General features: G+C 35.7%; 1 long non-coding RNA gene across 4 annotated transcripts in view; it reads right to left on the bottom strand.

The window, feature by feature from the left end:
• Positions 1 to 17663, bottom strand: part of LOC141370353 (uncharacterized) — a 471200-nt gene that overhangs the window by 315040 nt on the left and 138497 nt on the right. For all 4 annotated transcript variants that reach the window (XR_012374341.1, XR_012374335.1, XR_012374349.1 and 1 more), the window contains exon 3: positions 14981 to 15061. This is a non-coding gene — a long non-coding RNA (uncharacterized lncRNA). The remainder of the gene's footprint in view (positions 1 to 14980; positions 15062 to 17663) is intronic.

Raw genomic sequence — 17663 nt, forward strand, 5'->3', positions numbered from 1 at the left:
TACTTATTGAGAAAATGGTCAACTAAAAAGAAAATGTCAATGTAGACAAAATGCTAAAGCTAAATAGGGTAAAAGAAAAGTTGCAAAAGCGTCTCAATTTGTTGTTAACATACATCTGCATGGTTGAGATTTGTGATACGGAGGCACCTCTCACTTCTGTAATGACATTTATATACTCTAGTAACCAACACACATAAGAGCAAAATGAATTGTCTTTTAAAAGAGATATTCATTGCATTATCGGCAGGTATAAATAGGAAACACGAGTTTATGAAATATATTCTTTAAATAGAGTCCATGATTATCCTTCCTACCACCTTGTTACCCTTCAGACCTAAATTCCTAGAGTTTTAAATAACCATACTATTAGAGGTACTATGAGAGTCCTTCTCCAGAGTATGTATTTATTCCTGGGTCCAGAGATTTAGCTTTCCTAGCCAAATGCGCTTTATGTAATTCATTCTGTTTCATCATTTTATGCACTTTTTTTTTAAGCTTTCATAGCACACTTTGAGAAATCCTGTTACAACCTTCTTGAAATGGCTCCTCTTGCATGAATCCTGCTTTCACCTCTCCATAAGCTGATGCTGGATGTATGCCTTTGGCAGGGACGTTCCTATTCTCAGGCCTCCCTTTCTCTGACCTCCCCTCAACTCCTGCCTCTACCTCATAGACTTCATTTATTTCAGAGTCATCAAAGAGAATGAGATTAAACTTGGGGGATCTATTCAGAAATTGGTCAATTCAAGGTAGATTTCTTATTTGTCTATAGTTGCTGTGGCTCATTTTTGGGAAACTGTTTACTTTTCTTCATTCCAGGGGCCACAGAGTACATAAGTCTTCAGTGGTAGTACCAGATTAGAATATCGTTTTTGATATATATTTACACTATATTCTCTTAATTTTGATGCATTTGCTCATCTTCTTTACAATGGAAATCATATTTTACTATTTACAAATTATGAATCATTTCAGGAAGACAGATAACAAAGAGTTTTGGCAGGTTAAAGACTCCAAATTTCAATTTTCCAAGGTAAAACTACTATGTTATCATTTAAAAAAAGAAATAATATACAGAGTGTTCAAGTTGTGTCAGCAATTTTAAAGGGGAAAAAAGCAAAAAAAATGAAGAACTTGAAAATGTTAAGTATTATAATATTGTTACAGATATAATAAACACTGTTCTTATTTTCTGAGTAGTCTTTCATTTGCACTATTCAAATTAGTCTTATAAATTCCTGGTCAAGAAGAATGCATCTACTGATCTTGAAAAAGTTTATTCAACATCATATAATTTACTAATTATCTACTCTTTATCAGAAACTAATTTTAATAGCACTCTATTAAACAGTAATCAGCCATTTTGTGTCTTTGCATAAAAGAAGTTCAGTGTTCAGACAATTCAGTACCTAAAGATATCAAGATTCTTATGGGAATGCAATCTGGCACAGCCACTCTGGAAAACAGTATGGAGGTTCCTCAAGACATTAAAAATAGAGCTACCCTATGACCCAACAATTGCACTACTCCAAAGGTATCTTACTCCAAAGATACAGACGTAGTGAAAAGAAGGGGCACATGCACCCCAATGTTCAGAGCAGCAATGTTCATGATAGCCAAACTATGGAAGGAGCTGAGATGCCCTTCAACAGATGAACGGATAAAGAAGATATGGTTCAGGGCGCCTGGGTGGCTCAGTTGGTTAAGCGACTGCCTTCGGCTCAGGTCATGATCCTGGAGTCCCAGGATCGAGTCTCGCATCGGGCTCCCTGCTCGGCAGGGAGTCTGCTTCTCCATCTGACCCTCTTCCCTCTCATACTCTCTATCTCTCATTCTCTCTCTCTCAAATAAATAAATAAAATCTTTAAAAAAAAAAAAGAAGATGTGGTTCATATATACAATGGAATATTACTCCATCAGAAAGGATGAATACCTACCATTTGCACTGACATGGATGGAACTGGAGGGGATTATGCTAAGTAAAATAAGTCATGCAGAGAAAGACAATTATCATATGATTTCACTCATAGGTGGAACATAAAGAATAGCACAGAGGACCACAGGGGAAGGGAGAGAAAACTGAATGGGAAGAAATCAGAAAGGGAAGCAAACCATGAGAGACTCTGGACTCCAGGAACCAAACTGAGGGTTACAAAAGGAAGGAGGGTGGCAGGATGGGGTAACTGGGTGATGGGTATTAAGGAGGGCACGTGTGTTGATGAGCACTGGGTGTTATATGCAACTAATGAATCATTGAACACTACATCAAAAACCAATGATTCTCTATATGCTGGCTAATTGAACATAATAAATAAATAAATAAATAAATAAATAAATAAATAAATAAACTTCCTAAAGGCATTATATATAACTAGAAATAGACATACAGAGAAAATGTCATATAAAATATACTTCTCAAGTTTTAAATTATTTTCAGATACACAATGGCTGATTGGAAGCAATAGTAAGCTTCACTTTTGCAAATACATTTCAATTATGAAATTAAATCATTTGCTATACATTTTCAAGTGGATGAAGTTCTGTGGTGGGAAATTTATCCTTATTACAAGATAGGGCAGTGATTTCAAACCCAAATATGAGTAGTTCCAACAGCAAAGCAGATGGTGTCATTAAAACCTGCTTGTATGGGAGTTGTACTGTGTGTTTCAATCAGTACAGACATGTATTCATACTTCAAACATTTTTTCAAAAGTACTTTGAAAAAAATTTGGCAGATGGCTGCTGCCAATAATAAAAGGAAGCAGATCGATAACACTGAGCCTAAGAGGAGGTGTGTTTACAGGAAAAGAGCACAGTGTTTGAAGGAGACCCCTGGGTTCAAATCCCCAAATGGCCATCAATGGGTTATGTGATCCTAGGCAACTGTTTAATCTTCCCTTTTCTCAAATTTGCCACATGTAGACTATGAACAATAAAAAATGAACTCACTAGGTATATGAGAAGATTATATGAAGTACCATGTGAAGTCACTGGCACCTAACTGATTTCTAATACATATTAGTTTCCTTCCTTCCAAGATCCATTTTTTAAAGATATTAATTTAGATCAAAGAAAAGAGGTAAATATGAAAGTTACATAGACATCAAAATATTACTTCTGGATTCATTTCATGTAGAATCAGATGTATTGCAAGAATTTCATGTAAGACCCAAAACAATTCCTCTTCAACTTGAAAAGACCAAGGAAGAATCTGAAGAGATGTACGCTCTAGTCAACTGAAGCAAAGCAGGAAATATGGTAAGAGCATTGTAACAATTATACCTGAAATCATCCATTTTCAAAAGTACACAATGTGATGAAATATTATTATACAACATCACAAAGAAAAGAAACATATATTGGTATATGTACAATTTTTAAGCTTCTTAAACATTCATTTAAATCCCCAAATAATGGTGGACCCATTTGCTGCTTTTTCATGCTGATACCTTTTCTTCTTTAAATATTTCTTTTTCCAGCTTTATTGAGGTATGATTGACAATTAAAAATTATATATATATATCTTTTAAGGTTGTACACCTTAAAAGAAAGCATGCTGATATGTTTATCCTATGGCTACAATACAATAATTCACAAAGATTCTCACTCTAGTTATAAGAAAATCTAACTTTCCTCATCTGTTCTAATTTGCTGTAAGTTATATTCTTTTTAAAAAAGTATTTGTGGCCCACCTGATACTTCCTCTTGAAGACTGTGTTCCAAGGAAGAAAATAACAATGCCCCGAACTCCACTTACAGAGGCCAAGCAGTGGAGCATCATAGTCATGAGTTTAGACCCTGTGGATCCTATATCTGGATCCAAGTCCTGGATCTGCTACTTCTTAGCTGCCTAAGCTATAGAAGTTACTCTGCTTCACGTGTTCCTCTTTCTCAATTTTCTCATCTGTAAGATGAGGATAATTACAATGTCTACATCAAGATAGCTATGAGGATTAAATAAATGTTTTTTTTAAAGCATTGATTAGTTTTTGGAATGTAGCAAAGTATTCAGCTAAGGTTAGCCACGGTTATTACTATTATTATTTATTATGAGTTAATGCATGAAAAAAGGCTCAAAATGAATGAGCATCTCATTTAAGATATAACATACAATCATTGGAGCTTGAATGTTGTATTGATTTTTTTTTTATTTCAGTGTAAAAAGTCACCACAAACTTAGGGGCTTGAAACAACACATATGTATTATTTCATACTTTCTGGGGGTCAGAATTCCAGATACAGGTTATCTAGGCTCCTGCTCAGGGTTGCAAAAGGCTACAACTGGCATGTGAAAAAGGCTCCATCCCTTGCTAGCACTGAGTTCTTTTCCAAGCCCCTGTAGTTGTTGACAGAATTCAGTGTCTTGTGCTGTAGAACTGAGGCCCCATATGCTTGCCAGGAGTCTGCAGGTGCAGCTCTCAGCAACGAGAAGCCACCGACTGTTTCTTCTCACAATTCCACCTTGGTATTGGTCATCTCTGAGGCCAAGTACCCGAATTTCAATCCTGGTGCAGTCATTACTAGCTGTGAGACCATGAGTAAGTTCCTTAACATCTCCATGAAATGGGGATAAAAATAGTACCTTCTTTCCAAAGCTGTTGTGAGGATTAAATTATTATATGTAAAGCACACAGAACACAGAATAATTGTTTACTATTATTATCATCTCAGTTAATTTTGATAATCTTTATTTATAGTCAATAATTACAAAAGCCCAGTTTAAAAAAAGATAAAAATGGGAAAATGGCAAACACCTAAAACTTTCTCCAGGCAACATCTTTTTTTTTTTTTTAATGCATTGGATGAAATAGTTTGTTGTTTTCAAGGAAATTGTATTTTAAGCAGCATTTGTGGTAAATTACTCATAGTTGGCTACCTAATATCCATTGTCACCCATATTTCTTGATTTTGTTGGGAGCAGCAAAGTATCAAGCTCCAGGAATTGTTTTAAGACATTCAGTCTTACTTCCTGCATCTTCAGCACTCCTTGCTGCTGGGGTTCCCATGGGACTCGGTTCTAGGCAATAAGACTAAAGCAGAAGCTTGTCAAGAGATTTCTAGGAAAGATTTTGCTTTCCTGCTGAGTGATAACAACAGCTCTGGCACTGACTTTTCCCTTTATGCCTGGAGATGTAGCAGTCATCTTGAGGACAAGAAGTAAAATGCTGACTATTGTGATGTTGGAACAAAGGCAGAAGCATGACTCCTTATACTACTGTATTAATGCCAGCAACCAACTAATCTCCCTCTAGTTTTCTTACTATAGAGATAAATAAGCATCAATTTGTAAGAGACAATTTAGGTAGGGGTTCCCACTGCCTGTAAGTAGATACAATCTAAAACAATAAAATATATGAAAGAAAGATTGAATGACTTGAAATTACAAAAACAACCCCCCCAAAAAACCCAAGACTGCAATCAAAAAAGACAAAATTAGTGAAAATCTAATATCACTGAGCTATACCAAAAAGACACTTCAAAGGGGTGTTTTAATATGAATGAATAAAACAAATAGATGGTCTAAAATAAAAGTTTGTGTTACATTAAATTACTGTCTTCTCTGACTTGATTAAATCTACTATTGCTTTAACTTGGAAGAGATACAGCCTTCAAATAAAGTTCAGAGTCCATTACTTAAATTATCTGTGATGATGGCAATCTTGCATCTATAAGAATACACCCACCTACCTTCCCTCAAAAAAAAAAAAAAGATGCTGAAAATAACAGAGAAGTAAATATAAAGAAAACAAAACCTACTCAGTGCTCTGGAACCTTATCATATGATATGTTCCCTTTAAACATCATAAACTATAAAACCCCACAACCCACCTCCAATCCCAAACTCATCCCCATTCCCACCAGTGTCTGTCATTCAGCTGACCTCTTTCACTTTCTTTTAAGTACTACTGCCTGTTTCAAATTATTTTGTTATTTCTCTTTCCTTTTTGGGGGGGAGGGGTTGGTTTCCTGGTCTGTCTCCCCTCTTCACAACTGAAATATAAGCTCCATTACAGCACAGACTTTTCCTAGTAAAAACTTAATCTAAAAACCTAAAATGCTCCCCAAATATTGGAGACAGTAAATAAGTTATGAATGAATTAGGAAATTAAGAAAAATGAATGAATGATAGACAAGTATAGCTCTTACAATAGCTGAGCATCTCACACTTACCAGGTATCAAATGAATGTTAAAAAAAAGTAAGAAAAAATTCACACACTCTTGCTGTTGAAATACTGCAAATTCATTTGCAGTTCAATGCAGGTTTTCTCCAGAATCTGAATCATTTCTACAGAACCATTAGTTTGTATTATAAATATGCAGCTAACTTATTATAGAATCACAACAGCATTTCACTATTTCTAAATCCCAAATATATATGAACAAAGAATCAATGAACCATTTGCTAACTCCTCATAAAATAAGACATACTGAATTAGTAAAAATACTACTTCTTGAAAATCATACAGAGCATCCTTAGCTTCTCCCAATTCTGAACCATCTTCAGAGTTGTGCCTTCAACTACAACTATAGATGAAACAACATTCCAAAACCAAGGAAAAGAAACCTCATATGGTAGGTTTTTAAATTAAAAGTCATCCAGTTTCTTTCTCTAATCTTTTTTCTATATACAAAAATACAAAAGTGTGATAAAAAATTCAAATAAGAAAGGTGACACAATGAAAAATATCTTTTTTCCCACTTCAGAATATGTTCCTATGTGACTGAGGGACTAGTCATTGACACAGTTTTAATGAATCTTCCTTTGATATTTTTCAAACTCACACAAATACATTGCCTATATACACATATAACTTCTTACATATGGATGCAGATTTAACATTTTTCTGGTGTCTTTTTGTGCTTACAACTTGTTAATTTACTTAGCAGCATTTTCTAGAGCTCTAACTCATCGTGCAGTGTCCCACTGTATGGCTGCACCACTTTTAGGTGATCATTCAGGATGTGTTCAGATTTTACTGTTTCAACAAAGCTATAATGAACATGTGTGTGCATACATCTGTGAAAATCGCAGGATAGATTATCAGGGAAATTTTCATAAATATTGAAAAACTCCCATAACATTTGTTATACCAAGGTACATTTTGTCAACAATGCATGAAAATTCCTGTTTTCCAATCTCTCCAACGTTGTATATGGTTGAAATTTTTTTCTGACAGGATGAAAAGTGGGAAGTGCTATTTAATTGCTGTCTTAATTTGCACTACTTACAATATGAAATAGCGCAATAGGAGGGACTTTAAACATCTTTTGGTCTACTTATAAACCATGAGTATTTATTCCTCCATATGTTGTCAGTCCATGCACTTCCTTTTTATCTTCCTCCCTTCCTTTACAGGGATTTGCTATTTATATTATTGAATTTTAAGAATTATTTTAGCAAATTAATCCTTGGTCACAATTAATACAAATTATATTTAATTATTCCCTCATTATTTTTTTATTTAAGGTTTTTGTCATACAGAAGACTTTACACTTAAGGTAATAAAATTTGTCATCTTATACCTTTTGACATCTAGGTATTCTGTCTTAAATGATGTGGTGAAATAGTATCTTCAAATGTTGACATTTGTAATTCTCTTTTCTTTCTGCCATGTTTAAGACCGTATTTCTAGTCAGTCACAGTCATCTACATAATGCAGATAAATCTTTTGAGGAGAAATATAAAAAGAAAGAAAGCTAAATGTTCAGATCTCCCCCTCCACCAAATGAGGTCTTCAGCATTAAAAGGGAAGCAGCAAAGGGAAATTAGAGCTAGATCTTCTGTCACTATAATAAATTGTAGAGGAAATGAAGGGAGCTTTAAACACCACCTGCCCTAACATGGTCTTAAAGAGGCATGGATCTTACAGCCTTCACAAAACCTAACTTTCTAACTTGAAATGTATCACAGACCTAAATGTAAAATGCCAAACTATAAAACTCCAAGAAGAGAATATAGGAGAAAACCTAGATGACTCTGGATATAGCAATGCCTTTTTAGATAAAACGTCAAAGACACCATCCATGAAAGAATTAATTGATAAGCTGGACTCATTAAAATTAAAAACTTCTGCTCTGCAAAAGACAATACTGAGAGAATTAGAAGACAGGCCACAAACTGGGAGAAAATGTTTGCAAAAGAAGCATCTGACAAAAGACTGTTGTTAAAAACACATAAAGAACTCTTAAAACTCAACAATAAGAAATCAAACAACTCAATTAAAAAATAGGACAAAGACCATAACAGACATCTTACCAAAGATACACAGATGACAAATAAGCATATGAACAGATGTTCCACATCATATCTCATCAGGGAAAGGCAAATTAAAACAACAAGGTACCACTAGACACCTATGAGAATGGCCAAAATTCAAAATATGGACAACACAAAATACTAACAAAGATATGGAGCAACAGGAACTCTCATTCATTGCTGGTGGGGATGCAGTATGGTACAGCCACTTTGAAAGACAGTTTGGCAGTTTCTTATAAACTAACACACACTCTTACCACATGATGCAGCAATTGTGCTCCTTAGTCTTTACCCACAGGAGTTGAAAATGCACATCCACACAAAAATGTGCACATGGATGTCTACAGCAACTTTACTTATAATCATCAAAATTTGGAAGCAACCAAGATGTCTCTTAGTAGGTGAATGGATAAATAAACTATAGTACATCCAGACAATGGAATATTTTCAGTGCTAAGAAGAAATGAGCTGTCAAGCAATGAAAAGACATGGAAGAAACTTAAGTGCATATTGCTAGGTGAAAGAAGTCAATCTGAAAAGGCTGAATACTGTATGATTCTAATTATATGACATGCTGGAAAAGGCAAAACTATGGAAACAGTGGAAAGATCAGTGATTGCCAAGGATTGGGGAAAAAGGGGATTGATAAGTAAGCAGAAGCATAGAGGATATTTAGGGCAGTGAAAATACTCTGTATGATATTATGATGGATATATGTTTTTATACATTTGTCCAAATTCATAAAATGTATGCTACCAATAGTGAATCATATCTAAATTATGGACTCTGGGTGATTATGATGTATCAATATAGGCTTGTCCTTGGTAACAGATATATCATTCTGGTGAGTAATGTTGACAATGGGGTAGACCAGGCTCGTGTATCCTCTCAATTTTGTTATAAACCTAAAACTGCTCTAAAAAAAAGTCTTAAAAAAAAAAAAAGAACGAGAAGAGCAAGGCAAAAGGGAAAGCCAGAGAGATTAGAGTATGAGAAGCATTCAAGACCTTTGAAGATGAAGGAGTCCACGTACAAGGATTCTCCAAGGGCCAAGAGAAGCCTGTGATCAAAGCCAGCAAGGAAACAGGGTCTTCAGTCCTACAACTGCAAGCAACTTAATAACCTGAATGTGTTCAGAAGTGGATTCTTCCTTACAGCCAAAACCTAGGCCAGCCAACACCTTGATTTAGATTTCATGAGCCCTGAACAGAAAAATTCAGCCATACCATTCCAAACTTCTGACTTATAAAACTATGAGATAAAAAACAGTTGTTGATTTCAGCCACCAAATTCATGGTAATTTGTTATTTGGTAGTACAAAACCAACACACAGTCCCTGGCAATTTCAAAATACACAATATATATGTATACAATATACACATAAATGATCCTTCTAATATACTGATCTAGCAGTTGCTCGACCTCTATTTCAATTATCTGGATCTCCAATTCACCTTACCCATTCATACTCATGGTCAAAAACTATAATTGCCAGTACTAATATTTTTTTATAAATTCAACTTAAAAATCCCACTCTGTGACCTCCTAGTTTATCAACTTATTTTCTCTAATACCCTGACTATAACAATCATTTGATTATACCTAGCCAGCAATCTATTAATATCACGGCCCTCCTTTCTCTGTAACTCTTCTTCCTTATATTATTTACCTTCCTTTCAAAACCTTATGTTTCTTTTTTTTTTTCAAAACCTTATGTTTCTTGATGAAGCATTCTATTCACTCCTTGACAAACATCTTCAACTCAATTTCTCCTTTTTTTTGTTTCTTTGTACTCACTTAAATAAGAACCATGGGTTAAATACAACTCTACCCCCATATGTGGCCACACCTGTGCATCGGGGAGCATGGTTAGGGAAAAACACCACAGCAATGCTGCTTTTAGTCCCGATCACTTGCCCCAAGTGGGCCCTCAGTGCTATGTGTAAACCTATCGTACTGCTTATTCTAGTTACCTCACCCTCAAATTCTTAGAATAAGGGTCTTCTTTTTTGAAATCCTAAACAGTTTTTTTAAGGCTATGATGTCCTACTCAACTATTTTTAAGATTGCATTTAAAATTTCTCAGTGTATTTAAAATGTTGGGATCTTATTAGCAGGAAGGAAAAATATTAAATAATTTGTAAGATAAATGAGGACTGCTTTTACATGGAATAAATCCTTTATATATGATACGATAATATTAAAAATTGAATAAAGCACAAAACACTAAAAGATATCACAAAAATTTTCCCTGTGGATTTTATCAAATGTATCCCGCTCTCCCAAAATCTGAGTCTTACAAAACACTGCTTTTATATATAAACATTCAGTGCTGCTAATCTCTCTTGTTTTATTGGTTCTGAATTCAGAGGATAACACCATGGGCCAAAATATTCCCATTTCTAATAATGATAAACTTCATACCCTTTCTCCTCAATCAATGATCCATTTTCTTATCTCACTCCACTTCATCATCTAGGTAAGTAGCAATTCCATCCATCTAGTTTATCAAATCAAAATCCTTAGAGTCATCCTTGCCTTCTTTTACTTTTTTTGTTTGTTTGTTTAAGATTTATTTGACAGAGAGAGACACAGCGAGAGAGGGAACACAAGCAGGGGGAGTGGCAGAGGGAGAGGGAAAAGCAGCTTCCCGCTGAGCAGGAAGCTCGATGTGGAGCTCCATCCCAGGGCCCCGGGATCATGACCTGAGCTGAAGGCAGACGCTTAACGACTGAGCCACCCAGGCACCCCCTTGCCTTATTTTTCTTACTCCACATTAAATTCATCAGAATGTCCAACTGAGTGTCCCTTCAAAATACATCCAGAATTAGACTATGTGTCTTTGCCTCTGCTGCTACAATTCTTATTCAAGGCATTATCTCTCACCTGGACTTCCACAGGTTTTCAACGTGGTCTCTGTAACGCTGTCCCTGTCCACCTTCATTTATTCTTAACACAGCAGCCAGAGTGAAACCATTAAAATGTCAGTCAAATCCTTTCACTTTGTTCAAGAACCTCCAAAGACTTCCCATCTCAGTGAAAGTACAAACCAAGCATTTTCTTTTTTTGACTTATTAGGCTCATATGACCTACAACCCACCCTGCCACCTATTCGCATTCTCACCACATCTCCCAATCTTCCCTTTTTCATTCTACTCCATGCTCAAGGTCGTATTTGCTGCTTCTCAAATATGCCAAGCACAATCTTGCCTTGGGGCTTGGGCCTCTGCATTTGCCTTTTTTCCCCACTTGTATTGTCCTTCCTCCCAGATACCCATAAGGCTTCAAACTTGATTTACTTCACATCTTACCCAAATGACACTTCATGACATAACTGTATTAAATATGGTAATTGTATAGGAAAAACACACTCCTCCATTTCTCCTTTACTCACATACTCATAATATTTCCATGTTGATGATTCTGGTCAACAAATGTGTGGAGGTTTTCATTCACCAAGCAATCCCCCATGACATCAGCTGGGTGTCCCACAATTTAACTCAATTCTGACAGAGTCTGACCAGACTTCCCCTTTTCCCCTTCCGATGCCAATCACAGGTCACAGGTTGTCACCTGTACTGACCAGCTCTAAGTTGGGGTTCCCATGACCCCCCTCAGGTTTAATAATTTGTAGAATGGTTCACAGAACTCAGGGAAACGCTTACTTATATTTACTGTTTATTATAAAATTATATGATAAAGGACACAGATGAACATCCAGATGGAAGATGTGGGGCAAGGGGTGCAGAGCTTCTGTAACCTCACCAAGCACCCCACCATCCTGGTACTTTAACAACCCTGAAGCTCTCCAAATTCTGTACTTTGGGGATTTTTATGAAGGTGTCATCATATAGACATCATTGATCATAGACACATTGATCATTAACTCCATTTCCAGACCCTTTCCTCCTCCTGGGGGATAGGGAGTGAGGTTGAAATTTCCAAGCTCTTAATCATGGCTTGGTCTTTCTGGTGATCAGCCCCATCCAGGAGCTATTCAGGAGTTGCCTCATTAGAGCAAAAGATGGTCCTATCACCCAGGAAATTCCAAAGGATTCAGGAGCCCTCTGTTAGGAGCTGGGGTCAAAGACCAGATATTAGAACAAAAGATGTTCCTAGTAGTTTTATCACTTAGGAAACTACAAGGGTTTTAAGGGCTCTATTCCAGGAACTAAGAACATATATTTTTTCTACTTTTTCACAATAACACATTTCAACATTTGGTAAAAGTAGTTCCACTATCCTTCTCCTTTTATATCATTATACATGTTTAGTTTTGCATATGAGCTTTATTTACTTATTTATTTGTTTATTTTGAATATGAGCTTTAAAATCTTATTGTTACCTTCACAGGTATCACATTGGGTCTAAAGATTAATTGATAAATTTAAAATATGCTGTTCTCTAAAAAAAGAATAAAGCTTTTATTTTGATAATTTCAACTTATTTTACTGTCCTTCAGTAAAGTTTCACCATTGCATTCATGTAGGCTTGGTTGAGGCCTTATTCAGTTTATTTCTAGGTATTTTACTTTTGTGGTTGCTGTGGAAAACAGGCTTATTTCTCCTATTGTATAGTCTGGCTAATAATAATTCTTAGCAAGGAAAACATTTTTGTTTTCTTTACTTTAGTTCAAACACCACTACCTTATGGAACTTTTTTTTAATTTCAATTGCAAATTTTAGAGTTTCAAGGTATGGAATTATGTAATCTCTCTTAATGGTATTTTCTGTTTCATATAAAATTTAAAGCCTTTCATTTTTTTTCTTCTAACTTCATTGGCTAGTACTTCAGGAACAACATTAAATAAGGAAAGTAGTAGAAATCCTCCTGATTATTGATCATAGTAGGAATGTCTCATGTTTCACAACTAACTTGACTATGGCTTTTGTTGAGTGCACAGTTTTATTATGGTAAGGATACATATATACATAATTTCTATTTGGTTAAGGGACCTATCATTACTATTAGATATGGATGTAAAACTGTATGAAGTGACTCTTCAATATCTAGGGCAGGAAGAAACCTTTTTTTCTATAAAAGTCAAACTGCATTTATGGAATAAGTTTAACTGAAGTAAATTATGTATGGCTTGGCTATATTTTAGATCCAATTTAATAGATCATTTTGGACTCAATGGCTTTTGTTTTTAATGGTATTGTAGACTTTTATTAAATATTTCATTAAATCATTTCTGTTTTTTTTTTTTGCTTTTCGCATCTTTTTTTCTTTACAGAGCAGAGTAATTATAATCTGCTCTTAATATATCTAATGGCTGACTTTAAAATTTTTAATAAATTATATAACATTTTTCTAGGCTGAACAAATAATGCAGAGTTGGTTTCTAGTTATGAACTAGTTCCCACATGAATGTTTCTTAAAAGCCCCTGATGAAGATGCGTCTTAATAAAGTAGAAACATGACATACCCCCTGTTTCGGGCAGCCTCCTCCTCAGCTCACATAGCATTTACTCAATACACTCAAGAACAGAGAGTCTATGATAAAAGAAATGGAAGCTATGCATCAGCTCAGTGACATGAGCCCTTCTGACCAAGTTGGACTCACTGCAACTATTGCTGTTAACCTATTTGCTAGTAACCATAACATACTATGGGCTACCCTACTTTAAGCACCAGCCAGCTATTTTAGTGGTATATGGATTATATTTGATCACTTTCAACACAAAAGGGTTAATTCCTGACCCTCACTGGAATGTAGACTTACTCGGGATTTGAATTTGCTATTCTTACTCATTATGTGTCTGTATACAACATCGTCTCTCTATTTACTAAAGTTTGTGGTATCCCACGTGGTACTACTTCTTTCTTAGACACCCTTTTTACACAGAAATAGAAAACTTTATGGGCTGATGAAAATTAGTTACAATGCCAACTACTGACAACATGTGATACATACTATGAACTCATAACCTATATATGGTACTATTTTCCCCATAAATTGAACACCTGAATTCATAAATCAAGAGTTCATCACATCTCATTACTTAAACCAAATGATTCTTTCATTAAAAATAAATTTTCTCACAATGATCCCAAACCCTGCAGACTTAGTGGTTGTAGTATACAACAGAAGAACGCCTCTAAGAGGAGACAAAACCATGCATGTATTACATACAATTGATTACTATTTTCTTTGTTTTCTTCTCAACTAGTACTGTATGTGGGGAGTGTTAAGTAGTTAACTTTGCAAATTAACACATAAGTTGAACAATATTAATAATGGAACAATCTTGAGCCAGAAGATAAATGGACATCAACCAGCGATTCTAAACTTGAAGAAGTCCACAGAAAATCTTGACAATTTGAACTGGCTCTCATCAGAAATGGTTTCAGCACATTCTGCACTTAGCACATATGAAGAAAAGTCCCACCTTGTTAGGTGGGAGATTTTCTCTTTTTCAAAGTAAAAGAATGGGGCAAACATATTTTTCTATACACACACACACACACACACACACACACACACACACACACACACACCTGTTTTTAAATCTTATTTATGTACACACACAGGACAAAGGGTTTAAATGCAATAGAAATATGCTATGTGTTTACTCAGCATACAAACAACCTTCCTAATTTGTGAAACTCCAGCACTGTATGGTTGATGGTAGGCAGGAAGTCAAGAAGGCAGATGATTTCTATACCTGGAGTGGAGAATATAGAGACATGAACTAGGATCTGCCACTTACAACTCCTACCTTGAGGAAGTGATGCACAGCCAGATGTTAATCATGGTGGCAACAAAAAGTCAACAGTTCAGCAATGATGGCAGTTTGTTCCTGTAATAGAAACAAGTGGCAATGAGTGTCCTATAATGGAGGCAGCAACAGTAGCATCCTAACCAGTTGTTCTTGACTGCAAAGTCTGTTCTGGCTCATGCTCATTATCTACATAGGGCCCCCAGCATTCCCACAGATCCTTTAAGCTACCATATATCTTTCCAACCAATTCTGTTACTTGTGACCAAGAATGTTGCCTGATAAAATAGGTAAGAATGTTGTGTATGTTACATTTATTACAGCTCCCAACTAAGAGAGAAGAACTGGGGGTGAGGGAAGAGGGAAGGATGGAGGGAGAGAGGGACAGAAATTAAAAAAAAAAAAAAGAGGTGGAGGAGAAAGAGGACGAAGAGGAAAAATACATGCTTCCACTTCTGAATCCAAAGAAATAATCCTCGCAGTGCTAAACACCAACCACAGAATTTAAAACAGTATGGAGGTTCCTCAAAACATTAAAAATAGAACTACCCTATGACCCAGCAATTGCCCTACCGGTCTTTACCCAAAGGATACAAAAATACAGATTTGAAGGGACACATACACCCTGATGTTTATAGCAGCATTATCAACAATAACCAAACTATGGAAAGAGCCAAAATGTCCATCGACAGATGAATGGATAAAGAAGATGTGGTGTATACATACAACGGAATATTATGCAGCCATCAGAAGGAATGAGATCTTGCCATTCGCAATGACATGGATGGAACTGGAGTGTATTATATTAAGTAAAATAAGTAAGAGAAAGTCAAATACCGTATGATTTCACTCATATGTGGAATTTCAGAAACAAAACAGGTGAATATAGGGGAAAAGGGGAAAAAAGGAAGAGAGAAAGAGGCAAACCAGAAGATACCCTTAACTATAGAGAACACACTGAGGGTTGCTGGAGGGGAGGGGAGTCGGGGATGGATTAAATAGGCGATGGGCATTAAGGAGAGCACTTGCTGTGATGAGCACTGGGTGTTATAGGTAAGTAATGAATCACTAAATTCTACTCCTGAAACCAATACTACACTATATGTTAACTAGCTAGAATTTCAATAAAAGCTTGAAACAAACACACAAAAATAAGCAGTAGCATTTCATCAGCAGTTTTTAGGAGCAAGGAAGAGCAATGCAGTACAGGTAAACAACACTGATACATTCCTTAAAAATCATAAAATAATAGAATTGAGAAATAAATAATGAGCTATCAAACCTGAATGGGTTAAAGTCCTCTATTAAAATGCAATCATTCATTCATTGGGTCAAAAATTAGAAACTATTAAAGACCATAAAAACACCAGGGAGGCAAAAAATTCAAAGTAAAGAGATAGTTTAAATATATATACCACTTTTACAGACTGCATTCTTGGATTCACAATCAATAAAGCTAGAAGTAAAATATTTTTTAAAACTTTAATACTTAGAAATTCATGTTTTTCCTAAATAATACCTAGATCAAAATAAAAATAAAATTGAAATTTCCAACTGTACACGATGTAATTAAAAGCAGAACAGTTCACATCAAAAGCTATGTTATATAACTAAGGAACATCTAAAGGCATGAATGCTGTAATTAATTAAAGTATAAAAAGATGAAAGGAGGGAAGGTGGGACGGAGGGAATGAAGAAGGAAAAACATCTTCATTTAATGTGAAGAAATTAGGATAAGAAAATAACTACACCCTAAGAATGAGCAAGACTGAACTGCATTTTTTAAATGAACAGAGAATTAAAAAAATAAATAAAAAAGGGAAAACATTATTAAAACAAAGGGTTGGGTCTTTGAAAGATGAATAAAATGGATAACTTCTAAAAAGACTGATTAAAGATAAAGGAAAGAATGCAAACTATACATGAAAAACAAGAAAATATAAAAATGTTATGAGCAAATTCAAAGTACAACTCAGAAAAAAACTTTGAAAGCTTAAGGGAAATGGCTTACTTTCTAACAAAATATAATGTGCTGAAATGATGTTTTTAAGGTGAAAGAAAAAACCTTAACAGATGCATGACCATACATACATGCTGTTGGAGAAGAAATTCCAGTGAGGCTATTCTTGGGCGATGTGCATCTGGTGGAGGAAGGCAGACCAGAGCCCTGCCTCACCTGCCATGACAGCAATACTGAGAACCATGCAGGCATCGCTGTTGACCCTACGGCTCATTAGAACACCATAGGTAACCGCTGCTGGGGATGATGAGCAGTCCCTGGGCAGTTCTGAGTAGTAAAGCACCCTGCTTAGTAGGTATGCCCAATCTCTCCCAGGTGATAAGAACAGCAAGTGAGATGGAGAGAGAAGAGCTGCAGTGTGCCAAGTATGGGTACTGATGCTGTGGAGACATGATACAAGCCTGAGGCAGGGCAGTAAGACAACAGACAGGGATGGAGAGTGAGGGACAAACGGGAGAAATATTTTAAAGACAGAACTGGCAGCACCAGGTGACAGATTGGAAGGTGTAATTTCGGGGCACAAAGGCTTCTAGAATTGGTTCCAGTTCTAGGTCATGTGCAGCTGTGGGGCATATACAAAAAGGAGAACAGAAAGAAAAAAAAAAACTGAATTATAGCAGGCTGCGGGAAGGGTGTGGGAAGTCAACAAAGGGGCAAAACCCA

This window comes from Callorhinus ursinus, unplaced genomic scaffold, assembly GCF_003265705.2.
Source record: "Callorhinus ursinus isolate GAN/ISIS: 27379988/994484 unplaced genomic scaffold, GSC_fseal_2.0 scaffold1, whole genome shotgun sequence".
In the NCBI taxonomy this organism is placed as follows: Eukaryota; Metazoa; Chordata; class Mammalia; order Carnivora; family Otariidae; genus Callorhinus; species Callorhinus ursinus.